General features: G+C 40.8%; 1 long non-coding RNA gene across 1 annotated transcript in view; it reads right to left on the bottom strand.

Moving 5' to 3' along the window:
- Window positions 1-23,074, bottom strand: part of LOC108585049 — a 130,367-nt gene that overhangs the window by 95,933 nt on the left and 11,360 nt on the right. The window contains exons 2-3 of the long non-coding RNA XR_002521015.2: window positions 20,877-21,167; window positions 19,188-19,363 (exon numbers count right to left, since the gene is read on the bottom strand). This is a non-coding gene — a long non-coding RNA (uncharacterized LOC108585049). The remainder of the gene's footprint in view (window positions 1-19,187; window positions 19,364-20,876; window positions 21,168-23,074) is intronic.

The following is a 23,074-nucleotide window of genomic DNA, read 5'->3' as shown; positions in this document are numbered from 1 at the left end:
ACAGAGTCAACCACCCAGTGTCCATAGCGGACATATATTTCTCTTTACTACTAAATTCCTATAACCTAAGAATACAGTTGCTGTCTCTATTTTCTCATTTCCTTCAAAACTCCCTCCAGTACAGCTTCTGTCGACCTAACTTACTGAAATTGTGCTCTTCCAGGTCGTCAGTGGAACAATATTGACTAAATTTCTCAGTTCTCTCTCTAGCTGGCCACCCTCCTTTTTGTGTCGTTTCTTGCTGAATGGTTTCTTCCTTTGGATTCAGTGATAGATGATGGAGGTCCCATCAGAAGGGCCCTCTGAATGGATAAAATCTGTGTTTGTTAGAAAAGTTGCCAACTATGTGCCAGGTGAGAGAAAGAAATCACCTGGCTGTTCCTAAAGGGGGCCTCCCTTAGAGGGGCTGGGGGAAAGAGTGTCCATGGTGGGAGAGGTGTGGGTGATCAGGGAGGCAAGAAGGAGTCAGTACTCTGACCCGGGCCTCTGATTCCCGCTCTGGCCCTGCCAGTGGCTTGATATATAACCTGGGGGATCTCCTCACTAGTGGGAGAGCATGCAGGATCCAGCTTTCTGGGACTTGAGCATTCTGTGAATGAATGTGATTCTAGAAACTCACTTCTCAAACAATGGCTGAGAGAGCATTTACACAAAGACCAGGACTAGCCCAGGAGACAAGGACCAGCCTCCAGCAGTTGTGGTCTGAGTCCTGGGTACAGGATGGCTTTCCCAGCATCATGGGGCCTCCCCTCTGCATAGGTGGGAATTTCACTCCACCCTGAGCTTCAGCCACAGAACAAGCCTAACACCCCTTGCCCGCAGTGTTTCTGAACCAGCTGGGACACTCATCCACAGTGGCTCAAACCTCCACAGCCTGCCATTCCTAAGTCATCAGGATCTGAAGAACTTGAACCACTGGAACGTCACCCAGGTTCTGCTATTTGGACACAACTCTCCAAGATGACTTTGTACTTATTCACAGTCAGAAAAGTGAGACAAGACTGAGCCAGACTGAGCCTTCCCCAGCCCTAAAACTTGTAAGTACTAGGGAACCCTGAACACTAACAAGTTAAATACTTGAAAGGAGATGGTCAGAACTTTGGGAACTCTATTTTGAAAAGACAGCGATGTGGAGAGGATCTCAGATATTTGTACTCTAGGGAAAAACAGCACGTATTAGTTATTCCAAATTGTAGGGGCACCCAGTTATAATGTTCAACTCTGGCACTCCTTCTCCTTCCCCTTTACTCATTCTTCTGCCCTTTCACTGTCTTTTCTTCCTCATAATCCCATCCCAGACACCCTCTAAGACATAGGCCAGGCTGCACTTCTTTGCCCTTTGCTATTCTCTCTCTAACCTCTTTTTCTTACAGATTCCCTGTACTTCCATAACTTCAACCATTCCCTAGGGCAATAGCTGGGAAAAACCCAACCAAGAAGGAGCAATCCTGAAGATGTCCTTGCACGGCAAACCCAAACCAAAGTAAACTCTCAGGCCAAAGATCACAGTCCAAGATAAACCCATAGACCTAGAAGAGAGAAGAGATCTCCTCTGTGAATAACTGAACCCGATAGACTCAAAAAGGCCAGAAATGTAAAGACCACACAGCCAGAGAAACGACAACGATTCTGTTCACTTGCATGACAGGATAAGCCTTAGTATTAAAGCAGGGACAGGCATGGGGTTGTACTTGAGAGTAATCCTCAAAGAAAGTCTCCACTCAGATAAAACAACTTTCCAAGTTTTAGACATTAAAGACAAATTAATACTCCTCCAAATCACAAAGAATAAATAAGGGATAATGTTTAAAATAAAGAGAAGAACAACAATATCAAACTTTGCCTTGAGTGAGGCGAGGAGGAGGCTTGGGGAGAATGTGCACAAACCAGAAAGCAGGTGTGATCACAGTGCTCGCCAGCCGCTGGCACTCCTCTCTGAAAGGAGCATATTCTAAGACCTGATGACTGAAATAATTTGACAAGTTCTTACTCTACAAAGATTGCTATAAGAAGCAATGGAAAATTGAAAACAGAAGAAAGGCTATCCAGAGAAACAGAACCAATTATATATATACATATACGTATGTACGTATATGTAAACATACATATACACAGAGTGATCATTGGCATCACAGCCATTCAAAGTGGAGAAATGCACCAGAGTATAGACCGAGGTCAAAATTAATAATATGAAGCAAATGAAGGCGATTCAAAAAGTGAGTAAAGAGATTACGGGGGTTAACAATTCAATAAATAATGTTGTAATAGACAAATGAGAAGACTTTACTCATAACTAAAGGTATTTGCAAGTATACTCAAGAAACTTTCATGAAAAGGACAATATTCTGGCATGTAATGTGTATTTAATAAAAACAAAAAGTCAAAAATTCAGCTTGCCACATTGTCAGTTCATAGTGCAATAAAATTGAAAATTCTTAGGAATAAAATGTGCCTTATTCCATGAACATTAAAAAAAGAGGAAGGAAAGTTCTTAAATGGTACTGAGTCTTGGAAGAAATCCACAACTCCTGGCACAAAATGTTTTAACGCAAAAATACAAATAAACTACATTAATATTTGTGGAACACTGTGACGCCAATAGAGAACTTATTGCTCTAAATGTCTACAATCTTTTTTTAAGGGGAAACTATGTTAAATTTAAAAATTGTTAAATGGGGTTGAAAAAGCAAACCAGAATAAACAAGGAAAGAATAATGAAATTAAAAATCAACAAAATTGAGAAATAGAAACAATAAACTGTATCAATAGAACCTGTACTTAGTGCTTCAAAAATATAACTAATTCAAATATATTTCTAGTTCCTGCAAAGATGATGATTAGCTGCTTCCCCAACTTTTCCAAAGAAAACTTGTAGTATAAGGAATAATGAAAAGAAATAAACATAGAAATGGGGACAGAGGAGGCTAAAGACTATTTTTAAGTTGGTTTGAATGGGACGTGCTGGAGCCTGGGGTCAGGGGCTACTTCCTATCTGTGAGAAGGTGAAGGAGGGAGGAGCTGCTCCTGTCCTGTTCTGTCCTCCTCCGTGCTACAAAAATCACAGCCTCAAGGCAGAAGGAGTACAGATGTCTACTGGGGTGAAATCAAGGTGTACTCAAAGCCCTGCTGAAGAGAGGACAGGCATAAAATGTATAAGAAAAAATAAAGAGCCAAGAATAGTTAAGGCATTTCCAAAGAAGAAAAACAAAGGAAATGTGCTCTACCAGATATTAGAATTTGTTAGGAAGGGGCAATAGTTCATCAGTATAGCACTGATACAGGGATAGACAAACTGATCAATAACATAGAACAGAGCACCCAAAAATGGGATTCTTGCATACACAGAAATCTGATGGATAATAGAGGTGGCTTTGCAGACCAGTGGGAAGTGTAGGAAATGACTGTTTAATAAGTGGATCTGGGAGGAGTGGTCATCCACATGGAAAAACAAATGAAATATAACCCTTTCTTCACACCATACCAAAAAATCAGTTCAGGTAGATTCAGTGCTTAATGTTAAAAGCAAAGTTTTAAACTTAGTAGATAAGGTAAGTAGGTAAGCAGATAAGATATGGCCTCAAAATAGGAAAGAACACACACAAAAATACCATGAAGAAATCTACTGATAAATTCGATTATATTAAAATTAGAAATACTCATTTAGCAATATATACCTTAATGAAAGTGAAAATACAAATTACAGACTATATATAAGCAATCTAAAGGCCCATCAACAGGAGAGTAGATACGTAAAGTATGAAATATTCACATAATAGAATATTATATATCTGCCAACATGAATAAACTGTAGCAGTAAGCAACAATATGGATGAATCTTTGGAACACAACTGGAGTGAAAAAAGAAAATCTTAGAAAATTAAGTAATTATGTTACCCTTTCCTGGCCTTACAATCTATGCTCAATTATTTGCAATTTGACAAAAACTCCATTCCAAATATATCTCAATTCCCTCCTGATCCCTTCACTTAAGCCAATTGAATTAAGTACTTGTAGCACCAGGTTCTTAAGAAAGAGGCCTATTTCTCAGAGTTTCTTGGAAAGTATTGGTGCCGCTCATCTGTCTGTTATACTCCCTCCCTTGGGTCCAGGCTTTCTTGCTGGCACAGAAATGGTGGTAGGGACACTTCCTGGGTCATGACAGCATCCCACTTCAAGAGCTTATTTGGAGAGAGCTAAAATGTCAAGACAAACCAAACATCCACTGTTTTTCCTGCTCTCTTTGATTTTGCTGCGTCAGAAGTGAACCTCACTTCTCCAGGGCTTTATTTTTGCCTAGGGCTGGTTACTTGTATGAGGACCCCAGGGCTTCATTGATTTAGTGTAGCAAAATGTAGCAAGCTAGAAACCATTCATTTTGGCAGTCAGCAATTATAGGTGAGTACAAAGTGACCTTTGCTTTTACCTTTCCAAAGCGCCTTTAGTACAACAATCCTGCTCAGCCCTTGATCTCTTTCTTTACTTCCCTGTGACAGCACCATGCTCTTCCTGCAGGCTTTGCATTTGCTGTTCCCCTGCCTAAAACAGTCTTCCTCCCTGTTTCCTTGTTACCTGGCCAACTCCTACTTGATTTTCCATTTTCAGATTAGACATTCCTTTCCTGGGGGAGTCTTTCCTTGACTCCTCACAGCTGAGTTAGGAAACTGCTTGGTGTTCCTCCATACCCTCTACTTATGAACATCCTAACACTGTTCTGCAGTTCTGCATCCTCACCTGCATGGCACAGTAGACTGAAAGATCCTTGAGGGCTGGAACTGCCCTGAAGATGTCACCTTTCTTCATATCACCAGTGCCTAGCACAGAGCTGGGTGCAGAGGAGGGACACAGTAAATCTTTGTTGGAAAAAAAATGGTATGAATCCAGTATTACTCACAATATACTGAAGTAGATTCCTGCTGAGTTTAAAGACTTCAGCAATTAAGAATGAAAATAAAATTGGAGAAAGCATATGGAATCTCTGTAGAGAGGAGAAACTCTTCTCCATACTGAAAATATTGAAGTTGTCATCAGAGAAAAGATGGATATTTGTATAAATATAAAAAATGAAAACAAAATATGGTAAAATCTATTTAAATAAGTAGAAATGCAACAGAATGGGGGAAATGTGATAAATGTAACTAAGGTTTTGCATTCAGTATACATAATTGGTACATATATGTAAGGCCTTATTCTATAATCAGAAAAGGGAAATACATGCAAAAAATCGCAGGCTATAAAAAATGCACTGCCTCAGTAACAATTCAAGAATGCACATTTTAAAAGCTTAGAGGTGACATTAAATTCCTGTTAAAATAAATAAAAATAATAAGCCCCAGTGTTCACCATGCTGTGGAAAAATACAATGATTACTGTTGACATTATAAGTTGCTTCACTCTGGAGAGCAATCCAGCAATATGAAAAACAGAACCAGGAGATGTTTACACGCAACACTTTACAGTTGTACTTTGGGGGGTACATCATGAGGAGTTAACCTAAAAGACAGCTAAAGGTAAGTTGTGTCAAGAAGTTCCTAGCAGGGCTGTTTATAGATTCTGAAAACTGGAAACAATCCAAGTGCCAACTGATAAAATTAGGGGATATAAATGTAATGGGGATCTGTCAGGGTCACATTAATCTGATAAGCTTAGGGACTGTGTAAGGAAAAAAGAAAAAGACAAAATCCAAAACATGTACATACTAGATTGCAGCCTCATAAAGGTCAGAAGGTAATTCAGAGATATTACATTCTGTTGAGCTTTTAATCTTCCCTGATTCCTTTGTGAATAAAATTTCTTCCCCTTTCTTGCCCCTTTTATAAAGAAAGTTAAAAAAAAATCTGACTATACAAGCATTTTAATTGGTATGTAATGTACATACAGTTTATCACTGGCTATTATGATTACAATCGTTACTATTTAATGCACCAAGGCCAAAACTGTTTTATTAAGTAAAAGTTAACTAATTAAAAGAAAGGGCACAGAGTGGCTGCAAAAACACACATTTCAGCTTCCGTGTACCAGAAAATTCTCTCCCAGCCACACTGCACACACACATCCTAGGGGGCGCCCTTCTCCTGCAACCTCCCCTTGCTCTTCATTTCTGCTGCTCATTTATAATTATGCAAGATTAGTTCAAATTGGTATGGATTATGCCTTGATGTCTTTAAAGATACTTTAAAAGTCTAAAAAGGCAAAGCCAAGAATAATTCAGAGTAAGAGGGAGAACTGCACAGACTCACTAAGGAAGCAAAGGGGTATGAGGAAAATGGCTGCCCCAGAGTCTGGTTCACCTCTAGAACCAGCTTAGTCCTAAGGGTTCCTCACCTCAGACAAGCTCCTCAGTCTCTCTGGACTTTAGTTTCCTCAGGTTTCATAATGTCCAGTTGGACTACATGACTTCTCTGGTCTTTTCCTTAAATTTTATCCTTCTTAGAGAATGTGGGAAGTGTGGTCTGTCATTTGCTTGACTCATGGTCAAGGAAACATCATTTCTCTAAACTGTGTTCCTACCTTTTTATCCTTTTTGCAATTCATGAGGTGATTTTTAAACTTATTGTCTCCATTTCCTCCTGAATCTGTTGATATGACATTATTTTTGGCCATCGTGTTTTCTTTCGTTCGAGTCCTCTGAACCATTTTTTAAAAATAAGCTTTATTTTTAGAATAATTTTAGATTTACAGATTATGAAGCACCTTGTGACAATAAAGAGTTATTTTAATACTTATGTCAAACATACAAAATACTCATAATTTTGACTAAAATAGTTACTTTGTAAAAGCTAAAATATTTCTACATTTTCTTTTACTAGAAAAATAATGGAGATAAAACAGCTGCTAATTAGGAATATACCATCTTGATTCATAACCAGTTTCTGGGCATAGTTAAGCAGCTAAAATGTTTCTTTTCTTTTCTTTTTTGTTTCAATAGCATTTCTCTCCTTTAATGACACAGGAAAATGGCATAAAATTAAGCTGTTAGAAATCCCATTATGTATAAATGTAATGTCAAATATTTAAATAGAAACAAATATTAAAATGTGAGTGATGAAATTAATTCTTAAAAAATGTTAACTTCTGTGAAAGAAGAGCAAATTATTCACCAGTCATATTTCTATTAGATGTTCTCATAGGCTCTTGCTGCATTATAGGAATTTCTGGAGCCAGCCATTTTGCATAGATCACATTTCTTAGAACTATTAGGGAGTGACACCTTAAAGAAATAGCTTAAAACTTAGGGACTGACACTGGAGACATAAAGGTAAAAAAAAAAAAAAAAGAAAAAGAACTCAATGACATTTTACATACCTTCAATTAATAACAGTGAGCCTGCATTACTAATTTCCATGTACTATTCCTCACTCGCTAAAAACTTTCCTACTTATTTTTCCTAGAGTTTCAATAGGATGTTTATAAATTCATTTTTCTTTGTTGTAGAAATTTGCACAATAATGGGCCTTATGACTCAGAGTTCCTAAATCCTGCTTCTGGGAAATTGCCATTTTCCCAAGGGCCCAGAATAACTTGGCTATTTTATAAGAAAAAAAGTTTTAAATAACCTCTATTCAGCCTACTTGTTGGATATCTCTAAATTCCCTCTTCAACAATGCACATTAACTTCATCCATCATAACCTCATATCAAAGCATCTACTGCCCCATCTCCCTTCCTTTTACACACAGCTCACCCCTATCTCTCCTCGATGTCTCCTGTGCAATTCCAAGGTCTGTGTCCATTTTCCTTGACTTATTACAAGGCTTCACTAAATTAACTTCCACCTCTTCTCTGCTGTCTCCTTTTACCAACTTTTTATATTCCTCGGTTTACTCTTTTTCTAATTATCCCCAATAAGAACATATCAGCTTCCTGCTTGCCTTTCTATCTTCCTGCTTTTCCTGACTGCCTTTCCAGACACTCCAATCCAAAAGCAATCATGTGGGCCAAGGAAGGCAGGCATCTGAAGCATCTGTGTGGAGGGCAGGGTGCGGCCATAGCCAACAGCAGGTGTTGGAGCCTAAATGGGATGAACAGGGCTCCTCCATTGAGGAGGAAGATGAACGGGTTGGGGGTCCTGAGGTGGTTTGATGAGGAGCACTGGAGCCTGAGCTGAGTAAGGTGGGGGCCCACATGGTGAAGGGGGTCAGTGGCAGCCCGGAGTTGGAGTTTAGAGCAGGAAAAAGGTCAGGACCACATCTGCATGGGGCAAGGGTGGGAGAAAGTGATGTCTACACGAGATGGAGTACATGCCAGGTTGGTTGATCCAACAACGAAATATATTATGGATAAATAGAGCCAAGTTTCTTGTTAAATAACGTGGTTACAAATGTGGTGTTGGATTGGAATTGGAAGTATTAGTATAAATGGATGGATCTCGGTATGGAGAGATATAGGAACAAATATAGATGTGTGTGTGTGTGTGTGTGTGTGCACGCACAGTAATGGGCAGGCCCAGTGTGCACATCTTGGTTTCCAAATACCATTCCCATTAAAAGGAACCAGTGCTACTTGAAGAGATGTCTGATTCCGGGGCTGGGCCAGGGGGCCAGGGAAAGAACAGGATGGGTCTGGAAAATTAAATTATGTCAGAAAGTAAGGAAGAACTCAAAGAATAATGGGTATGTGTCAAAGGGATACAGGAGCCAGATTGAAAGAGCGCCCACTGGCCAAATCTGGAACTGTGTGGAGCACCAAAATAAATAAGTAATATCAGTAGATTACAATTCATTGAATACAAGAGGACGCTGATAAATGAATGAATGAATGAGAAAGCTATTTCTTACAACAATATAATGCCAACTGATAACTGTAGAAATACTGATAGGATTAGAAAATCATTATATGATAATTATCATAGTAATAGTTGAGCCAAGAAACATATTGTTGCTGAAACTGATGAATACAAATTTGATGAGAAACAAGATATTTACATAATTTTAAAATTGTCCTATAATCTTCCAGAGTGTCAAGGTCATGATAGCCAAGAAAGACTAGAAATTGTCCTGGACTGAAGGAGATGAAAGAGACATGACAATTAACACAAAACATGATGTTGGGCTGGATTATTTGCTATGAAGGATGCTGTTAGGATAATTGGTGAAACTTCCATAGGTTTGAAGATACGATGATATTAATGAATCAATATTGATTTCTTGATTTTGATGGTTGTATTATGTCTATGTGGAAGAATGTTCTAGTACATAGCAAATATATGCTAAAATATTCCAAAGTCATGGTATCAGGTCTGCAACTTACAAATGATTCAAGGGGGAAATGTTCTCCATATGCTTCTTGCAAGATTTCTGTAGGTTTGAAATGACTTCAAAATTAAAAGAGAAAATATGAAAAAGAATATGCTGATTGGGGATCTTTGGTTGAAAGCAAGGAAACTGATAGTGAGAAACTTGAAAAATAGAGAAATATTTTTACTAGCAGAAGACTGGATAGCCAGAAGGAAGACCTGAATAAAAAGAGAGCCTCGGGAAGGACAGGCAGCAGGCAGCTCTGGGAATCTTAGCCACAGGCAGGCTGGGTCCATCCCATCCTGAGGGCCTCCTCTCAGCACCTCCACCTGGGTAGGCTTGAGCTCCAACCTTGGCTTGCCTCCTGAAGTTCAGGTTTGCAAGATGAGAAGTTCCACTGCTCTATTTGCCTCTCCCAGTTCCTGTTTCCCCTTGGTTTCACTATCTTGTCAGCCCTTCCATACTTTCAGGAAGCTTTTGTTTTCAGCAGGAGGGCTTGTCCAAATAATCTAGCTGACTGTATTCCCAAAAAGAGAAATCACTGCTTTCTTCTCCTCACAGCACTAACCACTTTCTAAAAATTCTGTATATTTGTTTCCTTTCTGTCTCCCCCAGCGGACTGACAACTTGCTCGCTATCATACCCTCTTCACAGGGTAGAAACTAGCAGGAGCACAGAGGACCTCCTCTATCAGACACCCTGCAAGCCTCCAAAGACTGACCCAGGTGCTTCCTCTTCACATTTCCCGAGACAGTAAGAATGCATCCATTCTTCCACACATCACTCTTGAAACCATCTTCAAGATCTGGCTTCCCTAGGCTGGGCTCACTGCCCCAGCCGCTGCCTTTCAGTTTCCATGCACTTCCATCTCCACCCAATACATGCTGGGAAGGGCTCTTCTTTCTTTGGAAAATTCCACTTTATCTTTAATACCCTGGTCAAACATTACCTGCTCTGCGAAGCTTTCCCCATCATCCTTAGCCAAGGCCCCGTAGCATCTTCTACCTATCTCTACTATTGTATTGAAAGTCTTCATTTATTTTTCTGGTCCCCCACTGTAATGTCATATTCATCATTGTGTTCCCAATACATAGACGACTTGCAAATGTTCACAACATCCTAGAGCTTCAGAGCAGATTGGTGCTCTCTGGGCAACCTCATCTTGAGTATTATTGACTCTCAAATTACCTAGGGGACTTATTAAAAATGCAGTTCCTGGCTTTGGCCCCAGGATATTGCAATTAATCCATTTTAAGTGAGGGCCCCCAAACCTGTATGTTGAACAAACATCCCTGGTGATTCTGGAAGAAATTTTGAGATGTGCCGTTCTAGACTATTTTAAATCTACAGCCCATTTCTCATCCACTCCGGCCTGGGTGGGCCACTCTGCAGGATTTGAGCCTCCGTTAAGCCAGGCAGATGTCCCTCACAGCTTCTCTTTGTCATACTGATGTTTTGATGCCTGTTGCCACTTTCTTAGTCAGATTTCCACAGCGGCTTACTAGTGGCTTCAATTTTGCTGAACTCTGCTTTAGGTGATTTTACATCCTGAATCAACTCATACTTGCTTTGACTTTTAGTTTCCAAACTTCATGGTTTCTATTACCAGGTCCAGATAAATCTGAGATTCCCCACTCTGCCCCCACTCCCCTTTGTGTGTAATTTCCTATCATAACCCATTAGACCTCCTGGGCCCTGCTAGCCACTCTGTCCAAAGTTTCCAAAGGCCCCTATCTAAACTTTTCCTCACATCCACAGTTCTTCCTCCTAAAACACTGTGACAAAAGTCAAGATAAATGGAAACTTTGAAGAAAAATCCACTTCCTTTTCAGTTGTAAAATTGACTTTTTAAATTTCACTGGATGCCGGTTTAAGGAACTGAAATATCTGAGTTCTCAGGCTTCATTAAGCGGTGTCCCTGTCATGTCCAGGGGAAAATCCCAAGGCTCTTCTGCTTCCTGGGCTGTGACACTTTTTATCTTCATCCCCCCATGAACCCCACTAAATTTGTTTTCTTATCTGCTTTCCTCAGGAACATAAGCAAGCTAGATCCGGCATGGTTAACCAGTATCAAGATAGTGCCAGCAGCACTTCATTCTCAGGCAGTTATTCTCAGGGTCCAGTGAATGTCGTAAGTGACATGATCTGACCTAAGTCATCATGTCTGGGCTACAGGATGCTAAGAAATTCTACTGATTATCATATGGGGATAATAAATGAGAGTTTCCAACTTGCAAAAAATTGGTTTGTATTGTTCCCAGAAACAAGCTGAAATGTCCACAGAAGCCAGAAGGATACGATAAATGTGTGAATTCTGTAGATCTAAGAAAATAAGACTTAGTATGGATTGTGGGGAAATGAGAGTAAATCTCTCATTAGAGATTTACATTAGAGAAAGGTATTCAGATTAGAGAAAAAACTGTGCTAGAAGTTCCTACAAAATAAAGTCTGCTGACCTGCCATCCTGCCATATTCATCTATATCCTTAAAAAATATATTTGATATGTTTTTAGTTAGAAATTTTAGTTAGAGTCTAGGTTAAGCTACAAATGAAAAGACTTTAAAATTCAGTGGGTCAAATATGACAGACATTTATTTTTATAACAGACTAGAAGTAGGTGGACAGTCCAGAGCTGTAGGCAGCTCTGCTCCATGAGTACTCTCAGGTATCAAAGCTGGTGGTACAGCTCAATCATCCTCCACGCAGGCTTCCACCTCTATCAGGGTTCATTCCAGCTGCCAAAGGCAAGAGAAAGGCATGTCCCAGAAGTTGTATACAATACTTCCACCTAATTACATGGAACACTACTAAAACCCATAGAGGGAGTTGTAATACTAACAGACAGAAAGGAATAATAGATACTGAGGGGTGGCAACAATTTCTGCCATCCTGTTTTTGAGTAAAAGCCAAGTGAATCCCAGGGACTTGCTGGCAAGACAACTGAATAGGAGCAGCTCCCATCTGCAGCACCCAGTGAGATCGACACAGAAGCTCAGGTACCCAGTTCATCTCAATGGGACTGGTTCGACAGTGGATGCAGCCCACGGAAGGCGAACTGAAGCAGGATGGGGTGTCGCCTCACCCAGGAAGGGCAAGGGGTCAGGGAATTTCCTGTTCCTAGCCAAGGGAAGCCTTGAGAGACTCCACCAGGAAGAACAGTACACTCTGGCCCAGATACTGAGCTTTTCTCATGGTCTTTGCAACCAGCAGACCAGGAAATTCTCTCTGGTCCCTGGCTCGGTGGGTCCCACCCCCATGGAGCCCAGCAAGTTAAGATCCACTGGCTTGAAATTCTCACTGCTAGCACAGCAGTCTGAGGTCAACCTGGGATGCTCAAGCTTGGTGTGGGGAGTAGGTGGTTTTACCCTCACAGTGTAAACAAAGTCACCAGGAAGTTCTAACTGGGCGGAGCCCACTGCAGCTCAGCAAGGCTGCTGCGGCCAGACTGCCTCTCTAGGCAGGGCATCTCTGAAAAGAAGGCAGCAGCCCCAGTCAGGAAATTATAGATAAAACCACCATCTCCCTGGGACAGAGCACCTGGGGGAAGGGGAAGCTGTGGGCGCAGCTTCAGCAGACTTAAATGTCCCTGCCTGACAGCTCTTAAGAGAGCAACAGATCTCCCAACACAGTGTTCAAGCTCTGATTAGGGACAGGCTGCCTCCTCAAGCGAGTCCCTGATCCCCGCGTATCCTCACTAGGAAATATCTCCCAGTAGGGGCCGACAGACACCTCATACAGGAGAGCTCTGTCTGGCATCTGGTGGGTGCCCTTCCATGACAAAGCTTCCAGAGGAAGGAACAGGCAGCAATCTTTGCTGTTCTGCAGCCTCTGCTGGTGACACCCAGGCAAACAGGGTCTGGAGTGGACCTCCAGCAAACTCCAGCAGACCTGCAGAAGAGTCAGGGACCTGACTGTTAGAAGGAAAACTAACAAACAGAAAGGAATAGTAGCAACATCAACAAAAAGGACGTCCACTCAGAGACCCCATCTGAAGGTCACCAACATCAAAGACCAACGGTAGATAAATCCACAAAGATAGGGAGAAGACAGCACAAAAAGGCTGAAAACTCCAAAAACTGAAACACCTCTTCTCCTCCAAAGGATCACAACTCCTTGCCAGCAAGGGAACAAAACTGGATGGTGAATGAGTTTGATGAATTGACAGAAGTAGGCTTCAGAAGTTGGGTAATAACAAACTCCTCTGAGCTAAAGGAACATGTTCTAACTCAATGCAAGGAAGCTAAGAACCTTGAAAAAAAGTTAAACAAATTGCTAACTAGAATAACCAGTTTAGAGAAGAACATAAATGACCTCATGGAGCTGAAAAACACAAGAACTTCGTGAAGCATACACAAGTATCAACAGCTAAATCCATCAAGCAGAAGAAAGGATATCGGAGATTGAAGATCAGCTCAATGAAATAGAGTGAGAAGACAAGATTAGAGAAAAAAGAGTGAAAAGAAACAAACAAAGCCTCGAAGAAATACGGGGCTATGTGAAAAGACCAAATCCACATTTGATTGGTGTACCTGAAAGTGACGGGGAGAACGGAACCAAGTTGGAAAACCTAAGTCTATCTCCAGTCTTAAAAATGCATTTATTGATAAATACATTCTGAATCAATCAGCTTTGGATTCTTGGCATTTAATTTTAACTCTATGTGAATGAAGAGAACTACTCACAAATTTACCTGAGCACCAGGAAAGGCAAGAATAATGTAAGGAAGGCTGGATAGTAATGAGCCTTAAGAGCCTCATTTGATAGGTGTAATAAAAGCAATCAATTACACTTATTACTAGTACATAACACACTGTGACAATAACTGCATAAAAAAAGGGTGCAATTCAGGCAAATGCAAGAGGCAGAAATCTTATTCTTTCTTATTTAAGCACTGCTCTTTTTAACCCATCTTATGATAGAAACCTAATGGATATACTTAAACCATAGAAGGCAACAAATTAGACCTCGATAAGAAATTTTTTAAAACAATGGCATGGTATAATGATATGGAGACAAAAGTGACTCCATCTTGGATGCTGATTCATTATGTTGGCTTCTCATTAGCCCCAGTCCCATGCATGCCTCCTGATCCCTACTTTATTTACTGTCCTTAGTATAAGAACATGTCAACCTTGATGTTATGGCACGAATCATAGTCTATGATGTACACAGCATTCTTGCCTGTTCTGAAGGGTCACCTTTAATTGTCCCTAAGAGAGCACATCCTCCTTTCCCTACAGCATATAAGCCCTGGGTCTGCGGAGTAACAGCACCAGGGTCTACTTGTCTTGCTGCTCATGAACTTCCATCCATAAGTTCCCCAAATAAATGACCCTTTAGTAACAAGCTAGATTTCTCTGCCTTATCCTTTGTTTCTCAGCTCTTTCGGCATTTGGGAGCCACTTTGCCACTCTCACGAAACAGATGGGTCTAAGAATGAACTGGCACAACTTTGATAGTGAGTTTTAGTGGTGGCTGTGGTTTCGATGGTTCCTGTGATTCCTAGACCACAGGAAAGGTTGATGGGCTACAAAACCACAGCATTCCTAAGATTCTTTTTATTTAATTTCTATTCCCTGGATTTACCTCCCTGGACATGTCTTTCATTTTCATGTACCCATGGTTATCCATGCTGTTGTCGCTGCCTGCAGAACCTCTGCTATACCTACCTCCTTCCCAAAAGCTTCCATGTCCCAGGCCTGGTAGTTACTTCTTCTGGGGTTTTCCCAGATTTTCCCTAGCAGTTAGTCACATTTTCCTCACTCTTCCCACAGTCATACTTATAGTAGATAGGATCAAAACTTACACTGGATTCCATTGATTTTGTGTTAGTATTTCCTTCAACAGTGTCCACTCATTAAGGGCAAGGCCTGTGTTTCCTTTACTCACCTCAGTGTTTCCCTCTTCCTAGGATAGTGCCCCATCCATAGCAGGTGCTTAACAATGTTACCAAGTTTGCAAACAGAAGTTTACATTTCTAGCTGCCCACTCTACTGAAAAATGTTCCTAGCTGCCCATTCGAACCCATCATCCACTGAACTTACCATACCTACCCAGGGAGCCAGGTATAAGGAGGTTCACCGCAGCATTGCTTATTGTTGTGAAAAGCTAACAAAACTTAATTTATCTATTACAAAGGTCCTGTTGATATGGACTGTTTAGTTCATTCCCTAGAATACTCTATAGCAGTTAAAATGAATAAATTGATCTGCATTTATCAATCAACAAGAATAAATCTCAAAAAAACCATTAAGTTTTAAAAACCAAGTTCTTTTTTTTTTTTTTTAAATATATATAATGCATTTGCAGTAATCAAACAGAAAATGTTTATTTTGTAATTCTAAAAACACTTAAAATAAGCCTTGGTATTTGAAAAGAGAGAATTGCTGAGGGCTACATGCATATACTAATACATATATTAACTCATATCACAAAACTGTGATCCTGGGCTTCAATATGTATTGACTTATATATAATGTTATTTCTCAGAGTTGGTATTTCTTCTTCTTATTTTTAAAATTTGTATTGGTAACATTAACATTTAGCAACCTTGTCTGTATTTTTAAAATGAGCATGTGCCAATTAGGTAAATACTATAAAACTTTTTTTTTTTTCTTTTTTTTTTTTAATTTATTTATTATTATTATACTTTAAGTTGTAGGGTACATGTGCATAACGTGCAGGTTTGTTACATATGTATACTTGTGCCATGTTGGTGTGCTGCACCCATCAACTCGTCAGCACCCATCAACTCGTCATTTACATCAGGTATAACTCCCAATGCAATCCCTCCCCCCTCCCCCCTCCCCATGATAGGCCCCGGTGTGTGATGTTCCCCTTCCTGAGTCCAAGTGATCTCATTGTTCAGTTCCCACCTATGAGTGAGAACATGCGGTGTTTGGTTTTCTGTTCTTGTGATAGTTTGCTAAGAATGATGGTTTCCAGCTGCATCCATGTCCCTACAAAGGACACAAACTCATCCTTTTTTATGGCTGCATAGTATTCCATGGTGTATATGTGCCACATTTTCTTAATCCAATCTGTCACTGATGGACATTTGGGTTGATTCCAAGTCTTTGCTATTGTGAATAGTGCTGCAATAAACATACGTGTGCATGTGTCTTTACAGCAGCATAATTTATAATCCTGGCCGGGCGCGGTGGCTCAAGCCTGTAATCCCAGCACTTTGGGAGGCCGAGACGGGCGGATCACGAGGTCAGGAGATCCAGACCATCCTGGCTAACACGGTGAAACCCCGTCTCTACTAAAAAATACAAAAATCTAGCCGGGCGAGGTGGCGGGCGCCTGTAGTCCCAGCCACTCGGGAGGCTGAGGCAGGAGAATGGCGTAACCCTGGGAGGCGGAGCTTGCAGTGAGCTGAGATCCGGCCACTGCACTCCAGCCTGGGCGACAGAGCGAGACTCCGCCTCAAAAATAATAATAATAATAATAATAATTTATAATCCTTTGGGTATATACCCAGTAATGGGATGGCTGGGTCATATGGTACATCTAGTTCTAGATCCTTGAGGAATCGCCATACTGTTTTCCATAATGGTTGAACTAGTTTACAATCCCACCAACAGTGTAAAAGCGTTCCTATTTCTCCACATCCTCTCCAACACCTGTTGTTTCCTGACTTTTTAATGATTGCCATTCTAACTGGTGTGAGATGGTATCTCATTGTGGTTTTGATTTGCATTTCTCTGATGGCCAGTGATGATGAGCATTTTTTCATGTGTCTGTTGGCTGTATGAATGTCTTCTTTTGAGAAATGCCTGTTCATATCCTTTGCCCACTTTTTGATGGGGTTGTTTGTTTTTTTCTTGTAAATTTGTTTGAGTTCTTTGTAGGTTCTGGATATTAGCCCTTTGTCAGATGAGTAGATTGCAAAAATTTTCTCCCATTCTGTAGGTTGCCTGTTCACTCTGATGGTAGTTTCTTTTGCTGTGCAGAAGCTCTTTAGTTTAATTAGATCCCATTTGTCAATTTTGGCTTTTGCTGCTTTTGCTTTTGGTGTTTTAGACATGAAGTCTTTGCCCATGCCTATGTCCTGAATGGTACTACCTAGGTTTTCCTCTAGGATTTTTATGGTATTAGGTCTAACATTTAAGTCTCTAATCCATCTTGAATTAATTTTCGTATAAGGAGTAAGGAAAGGATCCAGTTTCAGCTTTCTACTTATGGCTAGCCAATTTTCCCAGCACCATTTATTAAATAGGGAATCCTTTCCCCATTTCTTGAAAAACCAAGTTCTTGAACAATATGTAAGTATGATACCATTTGTGTAAATTACATGCATTATCTTTTCAATAAAACAGGTATTTTTTTCAAAAATAAATTTAGAAAATAAGAACATTTCCCTCAATGCCATTTTCCCTCCAGCTTCTGTGCTTTTCATAATTCACACCAGTATGAAGTTCAGGAATTGGAAGCAAAATTCCATAAACAGGAGAGACCAGAGCCCAGGAGGCTCTGTCCCACACAATTCTTAAATTTCTATCAAATAGGGAAGTTCAAATCTTAATCTAGATACCCCCAAGAAATCTCTAAGTAATTCTTCTTTGACTACATGTGAGATGAAGAAAAAACAACTGAAAAGGATGCTAATAGCCTTTGACCTCCAAAGAAAATTTAGAGGGCTCAAAGAAATGAAATTTAAATGTATGGATTTTAACACCTTGGCCATTAACAATGGATGCATCCATTGGTGAGTAGGAAAGAATCCCCATGACAGGAAGGAAGACTAGAAAATCTCCACTCCTAAGAGAGAGGGCTCAATGTCTGCTTCCCTTTGGTGCAGGAGGAAATCTGGATTTATAACTATTCTCCATTTGCCCCCACCTCTAAATCCATTCTCTCCTCTGTTCCAAGTTTGGAGAGGCTGGGTTCTATGTACTATTTCACCCAGTATCCTCCCTGCAGCCTGGCTTCTAGTTGAGTTTGTTCAGTGGAACCTATTAGCAAGACATGGAGGGTGGAAAGAGAAGTTGGGGTATCTCTTCCTCCTTTTCTACCCACTTTGGCGTCATAGTTCTGGTACTAGCTGTGTCCCTGTGCAGCTAAGGTCAGGCTGGGCTGCTCCTGAGACCTGGAATCTTTTGCTAGGTCTACCTGAAAAATCATACAGGCATTCCTTTCCCAGCACATTGCCAGGAGGAGAGGCACAGGGCCTTACTCCTAAAGGATTCAGACCCCTCTGCTCTCATACACTCCAGTCAGGTAGGACTGTCTTCTGGAAGGAAGAAATCTTTCTCCCTCCATGTTTCTGACCAAGATACATGATCCATGCCCTGAACCTCTCCCCACTTCATGGCTTAGTCTTTGAAAACAAAAGCCAGGATTTTTGCTTTCTGCCTTGCCACATGCCCCCGCCCCCCCGCCAAGTTAATGAGCACAGGGACAGGCCCCCGCTTGAATGGAGGGAAAAAAGAGGCAGGGGCAGAGAGGGCAGCAAGGACACAGATCACTCACTCAAAGCATCAGAGCGCCGTCGGTCAGACCCTCCACAGCTTATTTGGACCCTGTCTACCCTGCTCACTTCCACCCACATTTTAGCCAGTCTCAACCTCCCGACCTTGCCTCCACCATTCCACAGCTTTAGCAATGGGTGTATACACATTCTTTGCACAGGTCGCTTAACAAGACAGAAGCACTATTTACTAAGTTGCATGGCATTTCCAACATGTACCTCATTCCCAACTGGCACTCTGCTGGGCCCCAGACACCCCTGTGGGGGCCTCTCTAAGCCTCCTACGCAGACCTGTCTTAGAGAGGCTGGAGGTGCCCATGGAGGACAGACGGGCGGGGGGTCTTGCACAGAGTTTGGATCAAGAGCATAAGCTTTTCTGCAGGCAAGCCCTGCATCCAAACTCCAACTCTGCCAACCAGGAAAAGTGTGATTTCAGTCCTCTGTTCCCCCAGATATAAAATGTGCATAACAATAGTACTCACACCATAGGATTACTGCCATCATACATGAGAATGTACATAAAGCACCATGCCTGGAACTTGGGAAGGGCTCAGTAGAGGAATCTGTGCCTTCATCATTGTTAAGACTGTCCACTACATATGTCCCAAACTCCCTGGTGCTTCTGGAGCTCTGTTGGCCACTTTCTGCCCCTGCGGATCTGAAAAGACAGGCAGGTTACTTGTGAAAGGGACAAAGTAGGCAACACGGTTACTGTGGTGCAATCTAAGGAACCATGACCCCCACACTGTGGTCTTCCAGTGGCATATGGAGTGACAGGCCATTGGGCAAACTGGTACTGAGTGCCCAGTACATGCCAGTCATTGCATTAGATGCTAGGGACACAAGGACAGTGGTCTCTCCTCTTGAGGCACTAACATCTCATGGAGAAATAGACCTGTGACAAATCCTCCATTAAAAAAATAATGTGGGCACTTCATTAAAGTCAAGGGCAATATGATTGACAGGTCACAGTATTAAACATATTCCCATTTATCATTAAAATAGATTCTGGGACAAACTCTCCATACTATATGATGAGACCTTTGACAGAGGTGAGCCCCAAGCACAGACATGACAGAAACATTTCTAACCCCAACCCAGAGAGTCATGGAAGGACCTTAGAAAATGTTACACCTGAGAAGAGTCTGCAAGAAGGAGTTGAAGGTTACCAGGTGGGCTGGGGGTAAGGGAGGAGAGCGGGGAAGATGTGAAACAGTTACAGCTCAGCACAGGAAGTAGCAAGTGAAAATGGAAAAATGAGTAAAAGGCAGGGCCTAAGAGTCTCTTGGATCACAATAAAACTTTAGGCTTTATTCTGAATCTCCTAAAGATGTAAGGAGAGAAGTAAAATGGTTAAATTTTGATGAAAAAAATAATTCTGATGGTAGTGTGAGAAATGGATAGGAAGCAGGAAGCCTGGTGACAGGGAAGACATTCAGGAGGCGATTGCAATAACCCAGGTGAGAGATGAGGATGGCCCAAACTAAGGCAGTGGTGGTGACAAGAGAGGATGCATTAAAATAATTGTTATGATAGTGTTTATAATTCCATATATTATAAACAAAATTATGGTATGACTGTAAAGATTCCATATATATACCAATATACTTTATAAATTTGCAATATACCTATATATTATAAACATATACATTTATAATTTTATGCATTATTGCAAAATTATTATAATTTACAAAAATTATATAAGTATAATCATGTTTATAATTGTTATCGAGTGTTTTCTGTGTACTTGGCATTGTTCTAAGACCTCTATATGGGTTAAGTCTTCCAAACTTCACAACAGTCACTTTGTGGCAGGCACCATTATTATTCCCATCTTCAGATGAGGAAACTGACACAGAATCACGTGGAGAGTAAATTTGTAGAACCAAGATTCAGACTCAGACAATTCTCACTCTAAAGTCATAATCATTGCTGTGTGCTTCCAAGAGATTTTTAGAAAAAAAATACCAAATTGGTTATAGGCTTTAGGGGGAGAAATGAAGGATTTCTTCTAGTTGGTTAACTGGTGGGTAGTAGAGGAAAACATGTTCAGAGGATGAGGATGATGAGCTTGTTTTGGACAAGCTGACTCTGGTGCACCCATTGAACACATAAGGAGAGATGACGTCTAGAGTGCACACTGGCAGCTAGAGAGATACTGTCTTACTCACCTTTGAGATCTCAGCATCTAGCCTCTTAGAAGATTTTTAATAAATGTGTGTTCGATGGTTGCAAATTTGGAAGTCATCAACAGAAGCTACAAGAGTAGATGTGATCATGCAGGGAAAGAGATTAATGTAAGAAGAGAAGTCAGTCAATGATGGCATCTTAGAACCAACATATAAAGAGTAGGCAGAGGAAGATCAGCCACAGAGGTGCAAAGTCAGCACACGTTAAGTCCTCCATGTAAGCAATACTTCTCCCTTTTTATGACATGGTGCTGAGGTGGGAAGTGTGATGGACTGCAAAATAGAAAACAACAAACATTGATCAAAGTTAGCAATACCTAGTTATAATATGTATCTAACCTGTTATGAGAAAATGCCCAGCAAGACCTCTAGATAAAAGGATAACATGGATGATGAGGAACGTGGATGAGAGAGAAGGAAATGGTCTGGCTGGCCAACGTAAGCCCCGACCAGGTACTGCTTACCAGACTAGCATGGCTTTCACCTCACCTTTGGAAATGAACAATATTCATGCCACAAGCTTGTATTGTTCTAAGACATTTACAAAAGTACCCATATGTCTTTCCACCTCTCCATGAGTTCTGTCAGCAATAACTACTGATTATCTTATTTTACTAACGAGGCAAAAAGTCAACCCCTACATCACGGAAAGATACTGCTGTTGGAACCCAGTCACATAGCTCTGCTTGGGGATGAGCTATTTTGCTGTTTAAGAAACCCTCAAGGCTTTCTGTGTCAACTTGTACATCTTCACTGAACATAAAAAGATAAATTGTAAAAAGCCTGGCATTTATCCCCTATGTTGGGTGGAGGTATCAGGTGTGAACTAGTTCCTAATGCTTTGAACAGCAAAATGGTTAAAATGACTTTTCTCCTCCATTTTTTTTTTTATTTCATATAGTTTCCTCTACTGCCTCTCCTTAAGATTTTACCAGACCTGTGAAGCCAAGTCTCATTCTCAAATATTTTCCAGGATGGTCCCAGTGCCTCAGTTCTTATTGGCTAATCAAACAATTCATCCTTACGCCTGCTGTTGACCATTTGCCAACACTATGTGTACATTACTGGTAGAATTAAACCTACGTATGATCATAACTTTTCATTCATATAATATAAATATTTCATAATGCACATAGGACAGAAAATTCAAATATGCCAGGTACAAAACAAAGACTCCTAACGTTCTAAAGAAAAAAACAAAAATACATCATTTTATTAAAAATATAAAAGAGAATAAATGTTCATTGACGTTTAAGTTCAGTTTTCTAAGCTCAGACAACAGTTAGGTTGATAACTTTGATACAGATGAAAGAGGAGAACATGTTTTCTCTTCTCCCTGGAGAGGAAAATGCATTATCTGCTCTTCACAGCTTTCATGCACCTGACAGCTAAACTTAGCCTTGGGCCAGTGAACAACTCACTTGTTCAGTTAATGCCACAGCAATGAAGGAATCTTTTGCCATATCAGCTGCAAGTTTTTGTCAAGACATTAGACATTAGACAAGGATCCCAGTTTAGAAATGTCTGTGGACAGTGTCCCTCTCAGGAACACAGCTCTGAGTCCAGGGGCTCTGTAGTGGCTCTCACGTATCCTTCTCAGAGAGCATGTGGAGGAGCCAGAGTGAGGTTCCAGGATCCAAAGTTCCTGGGCCAGGCTGGGAAGAGCTCCCCCTGGAAGTGGCTATGGCTCCTCAGAACATTCAGGTAAGCGGGAGGGGCTGTGGCATGACCAGAACTGGGGAGGACCAGGGTATAAAGCCTTACTTAGGCAGCAACTTTATTAATTACACAGCTTCAATCACATCACTCAGCCTTTCTGAGCCTCCCTTCTTTACCCTCAAGTGGAAATGAGGATTCTGAACCACCGCCTCTCAGCTGTTTTGAGGAGTAAGTAATATCATCAAAGAATGTTTAGGAGGACATGAAATGACAGCTGAGATCACCACCCACTAGAACTTTTCAGTGCTGCTTTTCCCCTGCCGTCCTGGTCCTAAGGCCATTTCACATCCAAGCACAGCTTGCTCTAGAAGACTTTTCTCCCAGAAAAATTTCTGGGAACACACTGAGGTCAGGTAAAAGAGTATATATTGATATATGCTAATGTACATACATAGATAAGGGTTTTTGTTTTGTCTTTTTTTCTTACTTATTGCTTTTATTTTTGTTTTTTACTGATATGA

Source organism: Papio anubis, chromosome 4, assembly GCF_008728515.1.
Source record: "Papio anubis isolate 15944 chromosome 4, Panubis1.0, whole genome shotgun sequence".
Taxonomy (NCBI): Eukaryota; Metazoa; Chordata; class Mammalia; order Primates; family Cercopithecidae; genus Papio; species Papio anubis.
Note: the sequence above shows the minus strand (reverse complement) of the source record. Positions and strands in the feature narration are given on the sequence as shown.